Source organism: Echinops telfairi, unplaced genomic scaffold, assembly GCF_000313985.2.
Source record: "Echinops telfairi isolate 266 unplaced genomic scaffold, ASM31398v2 ScPeMD7_70;HRSCAF=299, whole genome shotgun sequence".
Lineage (NCBI taxonomy): Eukaryota > Metazoa > Chordata > Mammalia > Afrosoricida > Tenrecidae > Echinops > Echinops telfairi.
Window position 1 is genome coordinate 46,124,454 of NW_022103968.1, and position 21,750 is coordinate 46,146,203.

Here is a 21,750-nt window from a genome sequence, read left to right on the forward strand (position 1 = left end):
AAGCTGATGGTGCCTGACTATAAAAAAATACAGTGTCTGGGATCTTAAAGGCTTGAAGATAACAGGTGGCCATCTAGCTGAAAAGCAACAAAGCTCACATGGAAGAAGCACACCAGCCTGGGTGATAATGAGAGGTTGATGGGATCAGACATGTAAGACCCACAACAAAATCATACCCAATGTTAATTGGGGGATGGGGGTGGGGGGAGGCCTGGAGTCAAGACCCAAAGCCCATCTATAGACAACTGGACAATCCCCTCACAGAAGGGTCACAAGGAAGAGATGAACCAGTCAGGATGCAGTATAGCACCGATGAAACACACAACTTTCCTCTAGTTCCTTAATGCTTCCTTGCTCCCACTATCATGACCTCAATTCTCCCTTACAAATCAGATTAGACCAGCACATGCACACTGATACAGATAAGAGCCTGAAACACAGAGAATCCAGGAGAGTTAACTCCTTAGAGTCAACAATGAGACTAGAGATACCAGGAAGACAAGAGGAAGGTGGGGGGAGAAAGGGGCAATTGATCATAAGGATCAACATGTAACCTCCTCCCAGGGTGACGAACAACAGAAAAGTGGGTGAAGGGCAACAGATGATGATGTAAGATATGAAAATAATAATCTATAACTTATCAAGGGTTCATGAGAGAGGGTGGGGGGGAGGGAGGGGGAAATATGAGGATCTGATATCAAGGGCCAAAATAGAAAAAAAACATGTTGAAAATCATGATGGTAGCATGTGTACAAATGTACTTGACACATGGATGATTGTGTGAATTGTGATAAGAGATGTAAGATCCCCTAATAAAAATATTTAATTTAAAATAGTACAGTTTTTAATAGAATTTATTAGATATTTAGAGATATAGAGATGGATGGTCCAATATGTTTTTATATTAGTAAAAGATCTAAAGAATACATACAAACCAACTTTGATTTTCTTTACATTCCACATAGACTAATTTGGCACGTTTCTGTGCACCTTAGCACAAAGCTCTTATTTTGAAGCCACTATTTTTTTTCATTAATACCTATAAAAATTCTACTTGTTTCAGAGTTATTTTTTTGGTAACAACATTCATGAGAAAAATATTCAACCTCTAAACTGCTATTACTAGAATTACATTTTATAGAAGACGGACAATATCATTTAAATTTAGCTGCTCGAAGAAAAAATACAAACCAATATATGTCAGCTGAAAATTTTCACTGATTATTGAAATCTAGCCTTACTACTTACACCTAATGTCAGAATTCTCTCTGAGGAAGAAATTAGTTTGATGAGGCATAAAAATGCATCCTTCAGATACTGAAGACTCTTCAAGAAGAGGAAGTTAAAAAGAGATCCTAGGAATAAATAAAAGCCTAACAATGACTCAGGACTGGTTCAGGAGTCCTATGGCACTGTGGAGTAGGCTTGGGCTATTAGCAATAAAGTCAGTACCCACCAGCAGCTTGGCGGGTAAAAGATGAGACTGTTGACTCCTGTAAACATTTACAATTTCAGAATAGAGACTCTAGGAGTTGGAATCAACTGGATAACAATTGGGCTTAGTTTTGCATCACTTGTTTTTTTTCTGATGAAAAGGTTGGGTTTCTTCAAATAATGTTTATAAGGATAATGAGTTGAACTTTGAATGAAAATTTTTGAGAATGGCTAGCAAAATCATGTTCAGCTAACATCTTTATCTCAAGATTACTCAGTAATTTAATAACCAACTTTGCATTGCAGTCTCCATGTATTTTGTATTTCCAAAATCCTTAGAAAAAATTATTTTTTTGGTATTCCACACCATCTCTTAGTATTGGTTTTACAAGAATGAACTTTGTGAGATATGTTTCAAGACTGTGTAGGGCTTGGAACCTCAGTTGTATCTGTAGGACTGTCATATAGGCTACAGAGGCATTTTATTCTGAGAAATTCCAATTAAATTTTAGTGGACCTTCTATTTCTCTACAGGTTAATGAATGAACAGATACATCCAAATCTTTCCCCCAAAATTAGAAAATTAAAATGGCTAGTTTTTGTTTCCTGCTCCCCTCGGGAACTACTGAGAGTCTTTTATTCCAAGATGCTTGGCACAGTTTCTAAATACAATTGGCAGTTGGAAAAATGAGGCATATTAAGATTAAAGGTTGTTTTATAACTCAAGGTCTAGGGCAAGTCACTGGAAAATTAGAGGATCTTCGTTCTTTCAACATTTTCTTCAGTGTTTTATTGTCCTTAATCACTTGTTTTTCCAAAGCAGGAAAAAAAAAACACCCAGAGGCAGAAGTAATTAAATACAATTTATTTCTGCTCTGTGGGAAACCAAAATGACAATGGTGATTTGTTAATTTCCAGGAGTAGGTGGCAATTAGGGAAGAAATAGACCTTTGAAGGATTTCCTACATCTTTGAATCACTTAATGGCCGTGAGTGGTTGTAGGAGCGTCACCTGGAACATATTTGGTTCCGAAAAAGATTGTGATTGATTCATTGATTGACCGACTTTTCTTTCTTTTTTTGGTGGGGGTGTATGGTAGAGATAAAAAATAAATAAAGGATAGGAATTAGTCATTGAGCATATTCTGAGGCAACATGATTGGTATTGTTCTTTGCAGAAATGTAGATAGCACAATGCCACCCTCATAAAATGTCATGAAAAATAAATGAAATGTATATATAGGAAAGGATTTATTTTCTGTTTTACTAATGTCATAAAAACTCTGTTCTTGTTCTCAGGTCTGGAAATAGAATCCAAATGATTTGTCTCATGGCTGAAATGTTAGTATCAGTCATGTGCTGTTTTGCTTATATATCTGTTTCTAGTTAAAGTGCATGGTTACAATTTGATATTAAATTCACCACCACCAACAGCAACAACAACAAAAAAAGCCTATTGAAATTGCATCAATTTTGACCCATAGTAAACCTGTAAGACAGACTATGACTGCCCTCAGAGGATTTTCATTGCAGTAAATCTTTACAACACGGACTGCCACTCCTTCCTCTCATAGAGAGGTTACTGGAATCCAACCTTTTCAGTTCAGTTAGCAACCCTGCTCTTTAAGCACTGTGGTATCAGGAATCTTCATGTCAAATTAAAAACCTAAAAGAAGTATTAGTTATATTTTATAAACTATACACACCATCCCATTCCCGCTTAGAAAACAAAGGCATAATATTGTAGAAAGGTAACCCCAAGGCTGGTGTTCCAAATCTAATAGTTACAACAACTGAAAACTAGGATCTTTTATGTGAGTCTTAACTTAATTCACAATAAAAAGTTTACAAAAACATGCAGAAGGGGAAAAAATCACATTAAGCAAGGTAAGCGAATCTCAAAAGGACAAGTATAACATGAGTCCCCTGAGGTAAGTACAAATAGCACAGCAGGAATAGAAGAAAAGACACCTATCTCACAATACACGGGTGGAAGTATAGGCAGTCACGGGAGGTCACACCAAACCCAGGGAGGTACGTGTGAATCCAACATAAAGAAGGGGAAAGGGGGAAAGAGGGGGGAGGCTGGGAGTGGGAAGAAACTGAGATGATGACATGGGGGGAACAGGGCACTAACCCACCCAGGGGGAGGGTATTAGTTGTGTCTCCGCAGAATTGGAATGTGCATACAGACCCCACCATGATGCGCCAAACCAGGAGGGCAACATAACACATGGAGGAATCCATGAAAAGACTGGACTACAGAGCTGGCCCCAACCAGAACCAGACTGACCCCCCACCCCGAAAGTGTGTGCCATAGAGAACAACACTAGACCTTCTGGTGGGGGAAAGGAACTGACCCACCATACCCAGATGGAAGCAAACCAAGAAGGAAAAAGAGAAAGGGGCAGTCGGTCTAGACTCCACATGGGCACACCAAGCTCAGAGGATGAGGTCCCTGCGTGGAGCTGCTGGGGCTCAGAGAGGACTGTGGGACTACCAACAGCCCAAGACATGTTGTTCCCTAACTGGAGCATATGGAGGCAGGGGACAATAATGGGGACACACGGCAGGGAGACAGTAGGGGAATGGAACATAACAGATCAGCAATTGGAGTAAAACCAAGCCACAGAGCTCCTGAAGAGCCTCAAGAATGGACTTTGGGTTAGGAGGGGCAGACCCTGATCTCCCTCAAGACGAGGGGGTAGGGTCTCATGGGGACCAGCAAACAGACCTGGACCTATGTAGGATTTTTTTTCTTTTCCTTTTACTCTTTCCTTTTCTTTCTTCAAGTGTATGTTTTCTTATTGTTCAGAGTAGGACATGGATATGCTGCCTCATTGTATGGGTTGGACCATGGGAGAGAATCCTGGGGAGAGGCAATGGGACCAATGGCACCGGAAGGTAGAGGGGGAAGAAGGAGGTGGGGAGAAGGGGCATGGCGTCATGGACAGGGGAACAACGAGGGAAATGGAACCACACCTAGAAGAGGGTAGAGATCCTGTGAGTACTAGAGCAACACCAAGCTAGTGGACAGGAAGCACTAAGAGGTGGAAGAAGGGGGAAAGTGAGGGCGGGGCAGGAGGAAGCAAAAGGAAACAGAAGAAAGCCCTAGGAAGAAAAGGCATAGATATGGAGATTAACAGAGGTGTGCAGCACTTATGCAAATACATTAATCCATAACAACAGTGGTATTGATCTATGTACATATATTTATAAGGCAATACACTGAAGCTGCAGATGAGCCTTGGGCCTCGGCTCATACCTACCTGCAATATAAGAACACTTTTTTGTAACAAATTGGCATTCTGCGATGCTTGCACACACACACACACACACACACACACACACACACACGCACGTGCGCTCAAATACACACCCCAAACATAATCGCTGAAGACAAAATGAGTACATAAGCAGATGTGGTAGAGGATGGTGCCCGGATTTTAAAAGATATAGTGTCTGGGGTCTTAAAGGCTTGAAACAAGTGACCATCCAACAGTGAAGCAACAAGCCCGCATGGAAGAAGCACACCAGCTGGTGTGATAGTGAGGTGTCATTGAGACTGGGCAACAGGCATCAGAAGATTCACAACAAACAATAAACAAACAAACAAACAAAAATGCATTGGTGAGAATGGGGGTGGTGGTGGAGCAGAGACTGAAAGCCCATCTATGGACAATGGAACATCCCCCCACAGAGGGGTTGTAGGGAGGGGTTGAGTCAATCAGGATGCAGTAGAACACTAATGGGTCACGCGATACCTCTGTTCCCTGGAGGCTTCCTCACCGCCCCGCCTCACCTCCTGCTATCACGAGCGTAGTGCTGCCTCCCCATCTAGACTAGACAGGAGTATATACATAAGTATAGGCAAGAGATTAAACTCACAACACATGGAACCCAGGAACAGGAATGGGAATGAGATAACAAAGGGTAGGGGGAAGGTGGGGGGGGAGAGGTGGGGAGGGAGGGGTGAATTGATTGAAACAAGAGGCACATAACCACACACACCCCAGCCAGGGGGAAGAACAACAGAAACCAGAGGGGAAGGGAGATAGTGGAAGGGAGTGAGATTTGTAAATAATTAACAATCTATAATCTATGAGGGGGTCATGAGATTTTGGAGTTGGAAGTGGGGGTGGAAGGAAGAAAGAGGAGCTGATTCCAAGGGCTTAATGGAAAGTAAATGTCTAGAAAAGAATGATGGAATTTATTTATGAGTATGTCAGATACAATTGCTGTATGGTTTATAACAAGAGTTGTAAGAGCCCCCAATAAAATGATTTTTTTAAAAACATGCAGAAGGGGAAAAATCACATTATGAAGAAAAATAACATAAATTGCTTTAAGTTGCTATCTCTTTAGTTGAGGGGGGTGGGGTGGTAGACCTTTAAACTTAAGATGCAGCAACAAAATACTAAGGTTGTCAAGGATTTCATTTTACTGAATCTGCAATCAATAGTCATAGAAGCAGCAGTTGAAAAATCAGAAAAGGTGTTGCACCAGGCAAATCTGAGGCAAAAGACCCTTTTAACACACAAAAATGCTCATTTGGAACACGAAGATGAACCCAAATTAAGCCACGGTACTTTCAATCACTTTACAGGTATCCGAAGTCTGGAAAAGACATAAGGAAGCCCAGAGACGAATTCCTAGAGATGAATTAAGATGTTGCCACATAACATTATATCATGAGCTTCCATAAGAACTAATAAATCTGTTTCAAAAGTGGAGCCAGAATGCTTCTTAGAAGCAAGTGACAGGCTTTCATCTTAGGTGTACTAGCTAGACTTAATAGTCTTAAAAACAAAACAAAAGAAACACGTTGCAATGGGAGCTAAAACAAATACTATATCATTCCATGGTTCTATCCCATCAAGTAATACTGTACCTTTGCTGCCACAATCAGTTTCAAAACCTTCTTTTCCTTCTCGAACTCCTTGATATCAGGTCCCTTTAACTCTCTCATCACTGTACAACCCCCACTCCTGAAGACCACTATTCTCCTTGCTCTCCCTGTAAGGTCTCAAAGAGAGAGCTCAAGGTCCTTAAAACAGAAGGTCCACCAAAAGGAAGAAGAATCTCAAGGAGATGGATTTGCACAATGGCTGCAAAATGCCAAGTTGAGCAATTACTGTGACAATGGCACGGCAGCTGGCAGTCTTTGTTATGTACATGGGGTCCCTATGAGCTGGAATGTACACAAGGGTACCTAACAAAAATAACTGCTACTTTCATAAGTTGGATTAAATAAAATCTATTTCATTTGTTTATTGCAACATTTTAAAATGTGGTTTTTAGAAAACTTGAAATTGCCCTCGTGGTTTGCAAAGTATTTTCATTGAGTAATGCTATTATTTTTGCTTTTTTCATGTGAGTTGAAAATACTCATTGTAGGATATCAAGCTACTGTGCATTTCCTAATACTGTACTGAATCATGAATTCTTTGTCAGTAGCCACAGATTAGGTCTTAAATATAGTTATGTGCATGTTATACAGCAGATCCTTAATAAATGTGATGGAAGTAGTCTCAGAATAACTTCATAAAAATAAGAAAACCAGCGTAGACCTGAACCAATTAATGAAATGAGTTGTTTAAAGTAAACATTTTTGACATCTCTTAAAACGTATATTGTTGTTGACAGATGCCATCGAGTCAGTTCTGACCCATAGCAACTCTATGAACAATAGAACAAAACACAGCACAGCCCTGCGCCTTTCTGGCAGTTGCTCCTATGCTTAAGAGCACGGTTGTTGCCACCATGTCAAGCCATCATGTAGGGCCATCCTCCTGTTCACTGACCCTCCCTGTCACTGAGTAGGATGTACTTCTCCAGGGGCTGGTCTCTCCGGACAATATGGCCAGGGTATGGAAGACAGTCTTGCCTCTGAGGAGCACTCTGGCCTTACTTCTTCCAGTACAGGTAGATTTGTACTTTTATCAGTCCTTGGTTCTATACCAGTGATGAATTATATGAGTATGTGTTTCCATTTCTTTTACTTATTCTCATTGTAATTTTCATATTAGAAAAAAAATCACTCTATAAATGTTATGAGTAGAAGTGCTTATTTAAAGTAAGGTGCATATATATTGAATATCTTGTTATTTGCCATTCACAGTAAAATAATATTATAACAGAATATAACCTGCTATATTCTTCAATTTCAATAATAGTTTGGCTCTGAAGAAAGTCTGTTTTAAGTTCCAATGTATTTCTTGATGTAAATTTAAAGGATTATATTTATATTTATGGAATATTGAGAAATGTCAAAATCCTATCTCAACTCCCACACATGAAGAAATAAAACCCTTGCAAGTTGGCAGATAGTATAATTTTTCTTGAAATAAAATACAATTAGGAGTATAACCTGTTCCTTAAAAGTACTTTCACATTATAGAATCAAAGGAACTCCTAAATCTGCCTTCATCATTCCACTATTCATCACTGTGGAATTCAGGTGAAATCAATATTGCGGTGACAGCAGCAGCACAGGAAACTAGAGAGAAGCAAACTGGAGCTGAGACCTCCGACATCTTTGTGATTGACAGCATCCTACAAAACAGCTAATCATCCTGACAAGACTATTTCATGAAAATGAGTCATTAGATTGAGAGCTGTCAGGATCAATAAATGAGCATTTTAAATTTATAGTCAACCTAATTCCATGTGCAATTTGTTTAAAATTATTTCCTGCTCATATATCCTGTTTCCTTCCCTTAAGAGCATTTCTGAGTTATAATAAATGGTTCTGGATCGTTATTTGTTTGAGGGACTCTACTTGTAAGGACACTCATCAATTAGCTATTAAACCTTCTAAACATTGACTGATAATGTAGCAGTCTATATTATTCCAATTTCTTCATTTAGTATTTATCATCATCAGAAGTGTGGTATTTAAGAGACATTCGCCTTTTTATTCCTAACGTTGACTACCTAGGTTATGCCCATTGCATATTTGTGGATTTAATGAATGTCAAATCTCAAAGTAGTAATTAGTTATCATAAAAGAATAATTAAAGAGTAATTTAATTTTCATTTATGTAAAGTGTAACTGATCTCTGAATATGGTAATGAATATTTACCCGCAATTTTTCAATATCTGACAAGGTCCTCTTTTTATGCTCTCTATTTGACACAACACCTTATTGTGAAACTATTTAAAATATAAAATCATTGCTCTTCCAGAATGATTACCATTTACCAGTGCTTCTTTCTCATCTTCTGCTGAAATACAGCTTTCCACAAACAATATTATTATTGGATCTGAACTTTCACAAACTAACAGACTTAACGAAAATCAAGTTTACAATTTATGCACATGACTGTCACTAAGTATATTCAAACTTAGAATTTTCTAATTAAAAAGAATGACAGAGGAACGCTCATGGAATTCAAAGGAAAAAGACTCTAGAAGCCATATAATTCAAATAAATTAGGTATCGTTAAAATGTCTTCTATGCTGATTGCTAGCTTGCATTTCTCTGAAGCTTCATGAAGCGGCTGGACAAAATCGAAATAGTTGTCTATACAATGTCAACTTGGTTTGATAATTCACAAAAAATGTTATCCCAAATGTGTTGTTCTGGGTAGACTAGAGAAACAAATCCAGGGAAACTCATATGTGTGTATAAGAAAGAGCTTTATGCTTGACACAACGAAAGTATGCATGGATTGTGATGAGTTGTATGAGCCCCCAATAAAATGCTTTTTTTAAAAAAGAAAGAGCTTTATATCAAAGAGTCATTGTATATTAAAAAACAACCCAGTGCAGTCCCGATCAAGTTTGATATTAGCCCATATATCCAATACCAATCTGTAAATTCCTCTTCAAACTCATGCAACACATGTGCTGATGCCAAATTTGAAGAACAAAAGCTAGTGGGTGAAAAGTCTTGTGGCTCCAGGGGCAGTGGAAGCATCTCAGTGCTGGCAGGGGTCTCCACGTGGCTCCACCAGCTCCAGGGCTCTAGCATAGCTCCCTGTGCCTTGCTGAAGCCTCCAGTATCTCTGTGTGTATCTGGCCTCCAGTCAGCAATTTATCTCCTTCAAGCCTCCAAATGAGGTTATCAAGTTGTGACCTGGTTGACAGACCAGACTCCATCCCTTTGCAAGTTGGCAGGAGATTATGTAACTGCCATACCAAACAAGCACCACTTAAATGAATTTAAACTACATATGGCATAATGGTTGATAAATTTTAATCCTAGTTAAGCCAAAGTAACTACTTAGCCATTTTTAAAAATCCAAAACCTACAGCAAAAACCAATTAAACATAAAACAGGTAGATATGGACTATGGCTTGTCTGTGGTGCAACTGGAAATTTGGAAATAATTGGTCTGGTAAATTTATTTAAATTAAATTTGTAATTTAAGAGGGGGGGAAATACCAGAGCAAAACTAAAACCTGAAATCAAGATCTGACTTTAAATCCAAGATGTTGTCCCCTATCAGTCCACTCTTCGCACTTTGTGCATGTATGTTTGCACATGCCCTTCATGGAGAAACAGTATAAAAATAAGAATAACACTTGATCTTTGAATAAGAGACATTGTTTGCTCTCTGACAACAGGATATAATTTTTCCCACCTTGGTATCAGAAGGACAGCCTTTGTCATGTCTAACAAGTGACAAAAGAAGTTCATTGCTTTTCATTTTGAAAACAAGGAAGAGATAGGAAACTAACATATTGTTGGTCTCAATAGCAATGTGTGTCTTCTAACTCTTATCCAAAATGCTTTAGTTATTTTTAAGACTATTAAATGACAATTTGCTCAGATATACAAGCAGAAACAAAGTGACACATTTTTCTAGCAATAGAGTCATTTTTATATACTTTAAAAAATCATTTTATTGGGGGCTTGTACAACTCTTATCACATCCCATGCATACATCCATTGTCTCTAGCACATTTGTGTATATGCTGCCATCATCGTTTTCAAAGCATTTTTTTTTCTACTTGAGCCCTTGGTATCAGTTCCTCATTTTTCCCCTCCCTCCTGCTCACTCCCTCATGAACCCTTGATAATTTATAAATTATTATTATTTTTTAATGTCTTATACTGTCCAATGTCTCCCTTTACCCCCTTGTCTGTTGCCCATGCCCCTGGGAGGGGGTTATAGTTAGACCATTGTGATTGGTTCCCCCTTCCATCCCCCACCTTCCCCTTCCCCTCCTGGTATGGCTACTCTCAATATTGGTCCTAAGGGGTTTATCTGTCCTGTAATCCCTGTGTTTCCAGGTCTTACCTGTACCCATGTACATGCTCTGGTATAGCCAGATTTATAAGGTCGAATTAGGGTTATGATAGTGGGGGGTGGGGTGGGGAGGCATTAAAGAACCAGAGACATTTTTAGAAGCGATTTTAGATTTAAAGAAAAGTTTTACCAAAAATAGAGTTCCTATATGCCTACTTCTCCCATGCACATCATTTCTCCTATCAACACCTTGATTCTTTTCGCATGTTTGTTACATACCAAAATAAACCAGTCTGAATATACAAATAACTAATGGAATCCATAGTTTACATGAAGATCTGCTGTTAGTCATGTGCAGTCTTATGGATTTGACCACCTTTGTCAACCATTAGAGTACCATGCAGAAAAGTTCACTGCACAAAAAATGACCTCCCACTGCTCATCAGTTTTGTTGTTGTTGTTGTTGTTGTTTTCTCCTTCAGCTTCTGCCAACCACTCACTAATTTTGCTTTTTCCATAGTCATATAGTTGGAACCATAAAGCATATGTATGTACTTCTGGATTGCTTTCTTTCACTTCTCAATATATTATTGAATCAATTCCTATCCATAGTACAAAACCAAACTCAATGCAGCTAGTCAATTCCCGGTTATATGGGTAAAACTGCTGGGGCAAAATCCATGATAACTTGTTTCATCTTTTTCTCTCAGAGCAGCTGGTGCTTTGAATTGTATGTTGTTGTTGTTGTTGTTGTTAGATGCCATTAAGTAGGCTCTGAGCTATGGCAACCCTAGGCACAACAGAAGGAAACATTGTTTGGACCTGGGCCATCCTCATAATTGTTCCCATGCCTGAGCCCTTGTTGCAAAACACGGTGCCAATCCACCTCCCTGAGAGTCGTCCTCTTCTTCACTGCTGCTCTGTTTCATCGAACATGCAGTCCTTCTCCAGGAAATGCTCTCTCCTGACATGTACAAAATATGTAAGCTGAATCCTTGACAGCCTTGCCTCGAACGGCCACACTGACCATACTTCTGTGACAGATCAGTTTGTCCTTTTAGCAGTTCATGATACTTTCAATATTATTTTCCATCACCACAGTTCAACTGCATCACTTCTTCAGACTTTCTTATATAATGTCCAATTTTCACACGCATATGAGAACATTGAAAATTATGAATTTTTTCTCTCTTTCTCTTTCTTTTACTTTTGCTTCCCTCCAGCTTTGGTTTTCTTGTGTCTGCCTATATAATATAAGCATGAGAAGCAAGCCTGAGAAGAAAGCAACAGGACTGATGGTTTGGGGTAGACTTGAGGGGAGGAGGCGGCAGGGCAGAGGGGAGTAGTGAAAAAACAATGAAATGCAGGGGAACAACTAGGGAATTAAAATCAAAAGTGAGTGGGGCATAGGGATCCTGGTAGTGTTGGAACAACAGCAATCTAGCCAAGAGGAATTGCTGAGAGGCAGATGAAGGGTAAGTTTGTTAGTGGGACAGGAGGAATGTAAAAGGAAACAGAAGAAAGCTCTAGAAATCAAAACCATCAATACTGGTAAAAAACATGGTGTGCACATATATAAATGTATTAATTCATAAAATAGGTGCATTGGCCTATGAACATGTTTATATATTAAATATTAAGGTAGCAGAAGGACATTGGGCCTGTCCTCAAGCACTCCCTCAATGCAAGAACACTTTGTTCTAACAACCTGGCATTCTTATGATGCTCACCCTCCCGGCACAATCGCTGGAGACAAAATGGGTATGTAAGCAAATGTGGTGAGAAAAGCTGATGGTGCCTGGCTATCAAAAGATACAGTGTCTGGGGTCTTAAAGGCTTGAAGGTAAACAAGTGGTCATCTAGCAAAGGAGCAATACGCCCACATGGAAAAAGCACACCATCCTGTATGACCATGAGGTGTCCATGGAATCAGGTAACAGGCATCAAAAGACTCAAAAGAAACAAACAAACAAAAACATATTGCTGAGAATGAGGGGAGTTGGCGAGACACCCAAAACCCATCTGTAAGGAGTTGGACATCCTCTCACAGAAGGGTCACACGGAAGGGATGAGTCAGCCAGCGGCAGTATAACACCAACAAAACACACAAATTACTCTGGTTCCTTGAGGATTCCTTACCCCCAATATAATGACCCCAGCTCTACCTTACAAATCTGGCTAGACTGAGCATGCATACTGGTACAGACAAAAGCTCTCGACACATGGAATCCAGGACAGATGAACCCCTCAGGAACAGAAATAGGAGCAGTTATACCAGCAGGTTAGAAAGAAGGTGGGGGAGAAGGGGAAGAAAGGAGGAACCGATCGCAATGATCTATGTATTACCCCATCCCTACCCCCAAAGGGGAAGAACAACAGAAACATGGGGGGAGGGAGATGAAGGATGGTGTAAGATATTAAAATAATTTATAATTTATCAAGGGTTCACAAGGGTGGGTGTGGGGGGGAAAGAGGCAAAAAGAAGCGCTGATACCAAGGGCTTAAACAGGAAGAAAATGTTTAGAAATTGACGATGGCAACACATGTACAACTGTGTTTAATACAATTTATGTATGGATTGTTATAAGAGCTGTAAGAGTGCCCAATGAAATGATTTTAAAATAAAAATAAAACAGTAAATCCCATTTAAAGAAAAGAAAGAAAGAAAATACCATTTCTTGGGTCATGCACACCTTAGTCCTCAGAGTAACATCCTTACTTTTCAACACTTCAGTGTGGTTTTGCACAGCAGATTTAACTAATGCAACTCGTTTTTTGATCTTTGGACTGCTGCTTCCATGAGCATTGATTTGGGATCCAAGCAAGGCAAAATCTCTGACAACTTCAATGTTTTCCTCCGTTTATCATGATGTCACTCATTGGTCCAGTTGTGAGGATTTTGGTCTTCTTTACGTTGAGTTGTCATCCATACTGAAGGCTGCAATCCTTGACCTTCATCAGCAAGTGCTTCCATTTCTCCTCATTTTTAGTAACAAGGTTGTGTCATCTGCAGATTGCCGGTTGATAATAAGCCTTCCTCCCATCCTGATGCCATATTCTCCTTTCTATAATTCAACTTCTCCGATGACTTGCTCAGCATAAAGATTGAATAAGTATGGTTAGAGGATACAACAGTGACACACAGTTTTGAAAATTTTAAATCATGCAGTAGTCCCTGGCTCTGTTTGCATAACTGCCTCTTGATCCATGTATAAATTCCTAGTGAGCACAATGAATGGTTCTGTAATTATCATGCTGCTGATGGTTATTCATAGTTTGTGTGTGTGTGTGTTTGTGTGTCATTCACAAGGTGGAATGCCTTAACATAGTCATTAAATCTCAAGTAAATATCTTCCTTGTATTCTCTGCTTTGAGTCAAGATGCACGTGATATAGGCAATAATATTTCTTGTTTCACGTCCTCTTCTGAATCTGGCCTGAAATCTGGTAGCTCCCTGTCAATGTACATCTGCCATCATCGTTGGAGGATCTCCAGCAAAATTGTGCTTGCATGTGATATCAATTTTATTGTCCTATAATTTGAGCATTTGTTGCATCACCTTTCTTTAGAATGGGTACAAATATGGGTCTCTTCCAGTCAGTTGATGAAGTAGCTGCTTCAAACCTGTTCACATGGTGACCTTGCTAGCATTTGAAAGACTAGGGACATATTTTCAGCCTCACAACAACACACAAGCAACTACAGTGCAACAAAATGAGAGACACGCGGTGGTTGAATTAGGCAGGTATCTTTTGGAAGCAGTGGCCACATTTTTCCTCTGGGGAGGGACTGATGACTTTAAAGTGATAACGTGTTAGTTTGCTGCTGATCGTGATAGCCCCTGCGCTATCAGGTCCCCTCCTTCACTGAGCTCTGTGCATTTAAGGGCCTCATGTCTTTTCACGTACATTCTACCCTCATGCCATAAACACATAAACAGGAGTCCGTCTGCTTTCTTGCCTTTCTCACGCCATTTTGGGGCCAGCTTTGGAGGTCAAACTGCTCTCGCAAGAAAGTTGTTATATGTGAATAATAATTTTTCTACATCCAGTTGTATGTTTAGGGTCCTTGCTACCAGTAGCTGAACCAAGTTTTTAAGTGCTACTCTTTCTTGATTCTCTGGAATCTCTAAAACAAACTTACCTTGTATAAATATGGTCGTTGAAGTATTAGACATTTACAAAGCAGCAACCGCACATTTCTGACTTTATTAAATCATGATTAAACTATTATTATTAAAGCATGATGCTTGACCCCATAATAAGATTCTGCATGGGTTCCTAGGTTATGAGAACAAAGAAGAGAAAAGGAGACCTTTTTCTAAGGTGAGTGTCATATTTTGGCTTTTTAAACCTGCTTTTCGTGACTCAATCTCATTCATATCACCCTTATCATAACTTTATGGAAAATGAATTATTTAACTTTAGTCCTATGTATTTAGCTCAATTCTAAGAAAAGAATTAAGATACATTTATTTGTGCAAATTGTTTTCCATAAGCTTTGTCTAGCTGCCCTGGCTGCTATCAGTTTCCAAGAGTTTGTCTCCCCCTTTCTTTCTCAATAGCACTTTCTGTGGCCTCACCCTGGTAGGTTGGTATCATCTGCAGTGGACATATTTGCACCATGAAAATTGTCAACTTATATAAAACACAGCTCTTTTAATTTTGCGTAAAACAAAATAATAGTTTCCAAAAGAAAAAGAAAACCCAGGTAAATGAAAGCAGGAATTTACCTTTCTTCTCTAAATCATAAAATTAAACCTCACTGAAGGACAAGGTGTTCCTGGGTTGAGTAAGTGGCTAATGGCTGGATGAATAACACAGAAGTTGGGTTTCAAAGCAACCATCTAACTGGGAAGCAAATAAGCTCACATGGAACAAGCACAGCAGCCTGTGTGATCATGAGGTGTCCACAGGAGCAGGTATCAGGTATCAAAAGATCAAAAATAAACAACTATATCAATGCAAACTAGGGAGATTGTTATGGAGACCCAAAGTCAATCTGTAGACAATTGGATATTCCCCCACAGAAGGCTTATAAGTAAGGGATGATTCAACCAAGATGTAGTATAGCACCAACGAATCACACACCATTCCTCTGGTTACTGCATGCTCCCCACCCCACTACTATGACCCATTTCTACCTTACAAATCTGGCTAGACTAGAGAACACACACTGGTACAGATAAGAGCTCTCAACACATGGAATTCAGGACAGATAAACCCCTGAGGAACAGCAGTGAGAATAGTGATGTCATGAGGGTAGGGGATACCCCTGGAGGGGGAAGGGGAAGAAAGGGGGAACGCCTCACAATATTGGGTATATAGTCCACTCCCCAAAGGGGATGAATAACAGAAATGTGAATAAAGGAGACAATGGACACTGTAAGCTATGAAGTAATAGCAACAATATATAATTGATGAAGAATTCACGAGGGTGGGAGAGGGACGGGGGCAAAGAAGAGCTCATAGGAAGGGTTCAAGTAGAAAATGTTTTGGAAATGGTGATGGCAACATATGTCCAAATATGCTTGATACAATTGATGTATGGAATGTCATGAGAGCTGTAAGAGGCCCCAATATATCTATATTTTAAAGTTGTGTTTCAAACCAACCCAGAAATACCTTGAAAACAGGCATTGCCAATCTGGTTTGGAAAGTCATGTGTTAAAAACCCTATGGAGTGGTTTACTATGAAAATATGGAGTCATCATGAATAAAAATCAATTCACTGACAACTAGAAATAACACCAATGTGAAATATAGAGAAGAGGAAGACTGAAGATATATTGAACCCAAATATCAGTTTTCTAACATAAAGTCAGTTTGAGAATGTTTAACTTGAGAACAATTTCCTTCAAATGTGATTTCTCTCCATAAAAGATGCCTTAAGTAAGTGGGTCTTAATATGATTGTGCATTAAAAAACCTGCAGATCTATTTTCTAGGTCTGGGACCCATTTTAGAAAAATTACATAATAATCTCTGGGAGCAGAGCCTCCAGAGTTTCTAATAATAACTAGCTCTGAAATCTGAAGCTTTATCGACTGACATAACGACGGCCCAGGATTACAACTCAAACTTGACCTTCTGAATATAGCTCATTACAGAGATATTCCTAGGATGAGAAAGGTCAGTCAGTGAATATACCGATGGCAGTAATGAATGGCCCAGATCGATAGAATCATTTATGAAACAAGTATTCAACAATAGTACCAAACCTTTCTCACACAGCATTATTTTCCACAATATGACTCCACTGGATTAATCACTGGGAAAGAACTCCCCCACCCACCCACACACAATAATACATATATATGTGAAATACTTGATGAGAATCCCGAAATCAATGCAAAGGCGAACATATTCTGGACAGATCTTGAAATGTTCTTTTAGATAATAAATGTGATCCTATTACTCTTCAATCTGTTATTTTAAGCATAGTAGAGCACATGATTGTCTGAAACAAACCAGCCAATGCCAGTCCATTTCAGCTCACTAATGACTCTGATCTCATTCTTTATGCATTCCATTGTTATGACAGCTTCCAGTTTTCCTGATTGATACAGTGTATGTTCCAAGTTCCAAGTATTACTGGATTTTTTGCACCAGTTTTGCCTCATTTGAGCCATGCCACATCAACAACAAGGTCCTGACAGCTTGACTCCCTCTGTCATTACGGTGGACTTGGCTTTCAGAATGCAACTCTTCCACAGTCGTATTCTGAGTGACTTTCAACCTGAGGGACTCATCTTGCAGTCACTTAGGAGACAAAGTCCTGCTACTATTCATAAGGTTCTCACAGGATGTTATTTTAAAGATGCAGGTTTCTAGGTTCTTATTTTTATTCGGTAAGTTCCACTGAAGCATGTCCACCATGATGACCCTGAATTGAGTGGAAATACCATTGCGGTAGCTTCCAGCATCCTAGCAGCAGTCAACCCTCAGTGACACAGGGAAAAGGTATTATCTATATACCAGTGGTGAGAGTGGCGATACTGGGAGGGTGGAAGGAGGGTGTCGTGGAAAGGGGGAACCGATTACAAGGATCTACATATAACCTGCTCCCTGGGAGACGGACAGGAGAGAAGTGGGTGAAGGGAGACATCAGACAGGGCAAGATATAACAAAATAATAATTTATAAATTATCAAGGGTTCATGAGGGAGGGAGGAGGGGGAGGGAGGGGGTAAAAAAAGAGGAGCTGATGTCAGGGGCTTAAGTGGAGAGCAAATGTTTTGAGAATGATGAGGGCAATGAATGTACAAATGTGCTTTACACAATTGATGTTCGTATGGATTGTGATAAGAGTTGTATGGGCCCCCAATAAAATGATTTTAAAAAAAGAAAATGACAGTGTGCAACATGTACAAATTTGTTTGATATAATTGATATATGGATTGTTTTAATATCTGTAAGATCCCCCAATAAAATGATTTTTAAAAGATATTATCTATATGTATATAAAATACAAGGTAGAACAAATAGTATTTGAATTTATACTCTACTCACTAAGGCCAAAGATGAATACATTAAGGTTTTTTTGACCAATTTCTACTGTCTAGAATTAACAAAACATGCAGCAAAGATACATTAAAAATGACAGGTATTTGGATACAAAAGTTGGGAGTCAACAAAGATACCTATTTGGAAATAAACCAACTCACAATGGAGAGCGTGAGGGAGAATTTTGCAATACCAGTGTGGTCTGTCCTTGGAAATGCCTCTAGTGAGAACACAGTGCTGCTGTGGGGGCACTAGGGTCCTGTCTGACTCCTAGAAGCCTGGTACACAACAGGAAGGAGAGAGGTCATTGCTGATGTGAGGAGGAATTGACAGAAGTCTGAGAATAACAGAAAGATGGTCAGTGCTTTATTGGTGATGGCAAACATTGGACTAAATGGATCATAACAAATTTGGCATAACATAGAAAAATGGGGATTGCAGAACACTTTACCGTGCTTATGGAACACTTGTGCATAGACCTAGAGACAGTCAATCTAATGGAACAAAGAGGTACTTTGTGATTTAAAGTTGCGAAAAAATGGGCATCTAGTTTGTGTCTTTTCACAAACCATTTATGTCTATTCACAAGCCCATTGAATCTGCATACTGAGTAAATAATTGGAGAAGTTAGCCCATAAGTAGTAGAACACAGCCTCTTGATCAGAGGATAAATATTACAAAACTTATAATATTATAAAACTTACGTCCTGAAAATGAAGAAAACCTAAAAGAGTCCCAGACTATATAGCCTTCAGTATGTAGAGCAACACAATATTAAAAACAACAACAACAAAAAGTGCTCAACTGGAGCCAACAAACAGCATCATGGTAATGGCGAAAAGACACAATTCTCAAGGAGTTCCTTTTTCTTGGCTGCACAATCAATATCCATGAAAGCAGCAGTTAAGAAACCAAAAAACATATTGCATTAGACACATCTATTGCAAAAGATGTCTTTACGTGATTAAAAAAGAAAAAAATGTCATCTTAAGAACCAAGGGGTTTGACGCAAGCTATGCTATTTTTCATCACCTTAATCATTCAAAAGTTTGGCAATGAACAAGGAAGACTGAAAAAAAATCAATGACTCGGAATGATGGTTTCAGAAAAGAATACCCAATACATGGGTAGGTCAAAAATGTTGTAGCTAGGGTGCTAGTTTATGTATGAACATATTTACCCCAAACAAAACATTTTAAAACGTGGTTGTATAATCATTGGGTGGCTGCAGACAAGTTTTCTCAATAATCTGTTGTTTAATCTCATTCAAGTCCCCTCAAAACAAATCAATCCAAATGGTGGCATTGGAGGAAATCTGCTAGATGGTGAAATTCAAGATACAAAGTGTACCACAGATAGGACAGTCCCGTGCTTTAGGATACTAAATGGGGGTAATCTTGATAGGTTTACACAAAGGGTACGCAGCAATCATGGGGCTAATTATGAAGAAGTTTTAAGAATATCTAAATTACACTGGTTAAAAAAAGGCCAGGAAATCAGTGTCTATTTTTTCCATCATGATAATGCACCTGCTCATTCTTTGAGTGTACTAAGCACTGTCCTGCAAGATTTCAACGGGGAACCTTACCCTCCCTAGACTACAGACCTCCTCTTGTCCTTACAGACATCTGTTGGTTCCTCCAACATAAATAGCATCGAAAAGGAATGGAGTATCAGTCCATCAATGACGTCAGAACTGTTATTTTGACACAGTGTGAATCAAGAAGTCAAGGGTACTTTGATAGAGGTTAGAGATATATAAATATAGACTTCAGAAATGTAGCCACCTGCAATCATTATTTGTCATGAAACAATAGCTCGACATTTTTGCTTAGTGAATGGTTTTATGATTTTGTAGTCAATGAATTTATTTAATCTTACTATAGACTTCAGAAAAATGAACAATTAGAATACTCCTTCAAAGCACAAACACTGAGAGTGTCTCACATATTTTGGACAGGTTATCAGCTGGGAGCAATCCCTGAAGAATGACATCATGCCTTATAGTGCACAAGATTAACAAACAAGAGGAGGGTGCTCGAAGGGCTAGATTGACAGGCGGCCACGACCACGGCTGCAGTGCTTCTAAGGATGCACATGGCCAGCTAGGGCTCTGTTCTGTTGCAGGACGAGAGCCACCGACCCGACCTGATTTAAAGACATCTAATAAAAGATTAATATCTGCATATCACTTAGTAGATAAAGTAATGGCACTCACAGAATTCTTTAAAAAATCAGTCTCCTGGGAGGAAAACAATTATAAGTTTAAAAAATTAAGTAACAGAAAAAATTGCTGAAGGTGTTTGGGGAATGTTCAGAAGTAGGTAAACTGATACTTTTAAATACTCTATGTTCAGAAACTTCCATTTTAGAACTTAACTAACATTAGAATATATAATAAAATATAATTAGGAACAGGAATCTGTCAAGATTATGAAAAAAAGTTTAGATCATTATTTGTCATTTATACATTTATTATCGATCATAAAGTGTTTTGAAGAAAGCTGTTAAGCATCTATTAAATGATTTAAGGACTACCTAATACTCTCAACATATCTTTATAAGAGATATTATTTATTTCCTTCAATAACTCAAGTTAGGAAAAATATCTTCGGAAAATGAAGGCAGTTCTTCATGTTGACCTTGGAAATAAGGCACCTAACTAGATCTGAATTTAAAGCTATCTTATAGCAAACATAAGGCTTTTCCCTGTTCTTTACTGCTGGATGAAGCAACAGAAAGTAAATCAATTATCCCATTAATTCTGACTTCACGCGGAACTTTCTTTTCATCTATTTTCTCAGCAAAATTTTCTGACTGGTGTCTGTGCACTATGCTAGACGCAGCAGACTGAAAGCTGGATTTCAGAACTTTGTTCTCATTCCAGTGAGATAGCCTGTAGTAGTTGAGTTCCCTAAAGTCAAATGCACTGAGTAGAAAGAGAATAAAGCCAGTTACCATTTAATAGTTTGAGGAAAGAATAAGAAAAGGTATTTTTGCCTGGAGAATCTCTTTATAACAGAGTAAAATATCCTTGTTCATAACCTTTTCCACAACCCCCAACAACACAGTATACAACAGAGATATTCAGAAGCAACTAATTCTTCATGAAATTATTTGAGATGTCCTCTTAGGCTTGAATATAAAGATTTAAAAATTAGAGCTAAGCATTTTGGAAAATTGCCCTTTCTTTATGGCATACCAGGAAGATAAAGGTTGTAAATCCCAACAAATATTTTTCTTTCATAGCCAATAGCTAAAAATATTCCCTGTCAAAACATATTTGCAAAATGTATAATTATGATTGTTAAGTAGAATGCATACATGTGAAATATTTATACAATCATTAAGGAAGGAAACAGTAAGCTTTTAAAGATATTTCCACGAGCATTTAAGGAATGCTAAAATTCACAATATGACACATCATGTTACATGCTTAAAAAATTAAAATATAGTGCAGATATTTCAATCTTATACTGTGTTTGGTGCTATTTCCTATAGTTAGATAATGTTTTTCTTTTATTTTGTGATCCAAGTTGGGGTTTTTTCCATTCTTTTTTTTAAATCATTTCATTAGGGGCTTATACAACTCTTATCACAATCCATACATACATCA